Source organism: Eulemur rufifrons, chromosome 8 (assembly GCF_041146395.1).
Source record: "Eulemur rufifrons isolate Redbay chromosome 8, OSU_ERuf_1, whole genome shotgun sequence".
In the NCBI taxonomy this organism is placed as follows: domain Eukaryota; kingdom Metazoa; phylum Chordata; class Mammalia; order Primates; family Lemuridae; genus Eulemur; species Eulemur rufifrons.
In genome coordinates, this window is record NC_090990.1 from 115080300 (window position 1) to 115082489 (window position 2190).

Genomic DNA, 2190 nt, shown 5'->3' on the forward strand with positions numbered 1-2190 from the left:
CCCTACTCAGGAGGCCTGAATGGAATTCGAAAGTACTTATTTCTCGCTGAAAAATTCCAAAGATTGCTCAACATTCCTTTAACCCCAGGAGCTGGGGTTTGGCAGAAGATGCTGAGAGCCGGCAGGAACCAGAGCCTGTGGGCCTGCCACATGGCTCTGGACTGTCAGGGCATAGCCCCTCTACCCTGCTTCCCCTGGGGGCAGAGGGAGGGAGGCAGGGGGCTGTCCCAGGGGCACTGATAGTGGAGTGGGTTTTGGTGGAGCTGGAAGGGGTTCTTGGAACCCTCAGGCTTCTGTAGAGGGGAGATGACAGTCCTGTCCCAATGAGAACTGCTGAAATATGTTCCCAAGGAGGACTCAGGCTGGGGCCCCAGGTTCTTGCACCCCAGAGTGGTGTGAAGGCTGTTTTCCCAGCATTCAGGAGCCATGGGAGTAGCTCACGGAGATGACTTCCTGCGGTTACCAGGGAGATGAGCTCCCTCTTTGGAGCTCTCTGTGGGAGGAGCCTGGCTCCAATGCCCCTTCTTCCAGGAAGTCTGCTTCCTGCCTAGATTGAAATCCATCTTTTGGATCCTTTTGTAGCTCATAAGCATGATGATTGGGTTTTCATTCACCTGTCTGAGATGTGCCTCCTTCAAACTTGTCACAATATTGGCACGTTGCCCATCTGATGTAAAAAAAAAAAAAATCCATTTCTTCCTCTCCTCTGATAAAGCAATTATCACATTATGCCTCATATTGTAGTTGTTTCTATAAATGTCTGCTCTCCCCTTCTAAGGAGAGAAAGGGAAAGCAGTAATCTTTTTGGTTCATGTCTGTATAATTCTTCAGGGCCCGGCTGGCACAGAGATGTGAGTACCGAGATGTTCCCCACAGCATTGCTTACAACAGGGGAAATGGCGAGTTATCTAAATGTTTAAGAATAGGGAGTTGATTAGCGCAGTTAGAGTGTACTCACATGTCGGAATGCTACGCAGCCATCAGCAATTACATTTACAAAAAATATTTAAAGATATGGGCGAATACTAAAATCAACAAACTTCCATCACACAGATGGAACATTTTAGTGTTTCTTTTACTTATTTTTTTCTGCGTAGATATACAAATACAGTGAAACCCCACTAAAACATGATCTGTGTGGGGGTAAAAATAAATTGTGTTAAGTGTAGAGTTGTATTTGTGAAAGTTATGGAAAACAGCATTTGGAGCAGGGGGGAATCTATATGGCCACAAAGAGTATAATACGGAGACGTTGAAAATTATATTACACTCTTACACTGAACTGAGAAAGTTCCAAACGGTTGGGAGTCTGTCACTTCCTAATCTCACCCACCTGATCTTCAGGAGTGACAAACAGTGCTGACTGGTTTGAGAATGAAGGCAGGAGGAAGGGAAACCTAGTGATTATATCCAATTTTGAATTATTATCAAATTTTATGTACATTCTTAATGAAATGAGAATCATACTGTATATATGTTTCATATTCTTCCTTATGTTTAACATTGTATTTAATATAACATTCCATTGTATTAAATATTATTTTACAACATGTTATTATTGTAAATGTCCTCATTTTTTAAAAAAGTCTTTGTTCTTATCTTCGATTTTCCCTCCTCCTTATTCATACGGTACAATTCCTGGGTCAAAAGGTATAGATATCTTTAAGAGTATTGAAATACATTTCCAAATTTCCCTCTAGGAAAGTTGAGCCAATTTATACTCAGCAGCCAGTGAGAGTGTCGCCTACAGCCCTGTCAATGGGTAGGTTTATCATTGTTAAAGTCTGAGTGGATGGATTTGAGAGAGATTTCAAAAGGTAGAATCGATAGGATTTGTTGGCTGCGTGAGTGTGGGAGGTTAAATCAAGAGAAGGAAGAGTTGATGATGTGGAGATCCTTGGCGTGGATGTGTATAAAGATAGGGAAGACTTTAGTGAGAAAGAGAAAAGAGAAAGAGGATTGGGATCAGGAGAGTAGAAATTTGGTTTAGGGATATTGCACATGTAAAACAAACAAACAAAAAACTACGCAAGACCCTGTAGATAAATAAGCAAAAAACATTTCCCAAAAGAAAACATGCAAATAAAGAATAACAAAATATCAATCTTACTGTTCCATTAACTAAGATTCATTTGGCTGAAAATAATAGAATTTAAGTTTTTACAAGTTTAGTTAAAGGGGGGGAATTTA

The 2190-nt window shown here is 40.9% G+C and overlaps 1 non-coding gene across 1 annotated transcript; it reads left to right on the plus strand.

Annotated features, from left to right (window-relative positions):
- The first annotated feature begins 570 nt into the window (after positions 1 to 570).
- LOC138391218 (small nucleolar RNA U13) lies at positions 571 to 673 on the plus strand. Its single transcript, XR_011234826.1, has one exon. It is a non-coding gene; the product is annotated as a small nucleolar RNA U13 (small nucleolar RNA).
- The last annotated feature ends 1517 nt before the right edge of the window (positions 674 to 2190 follow it).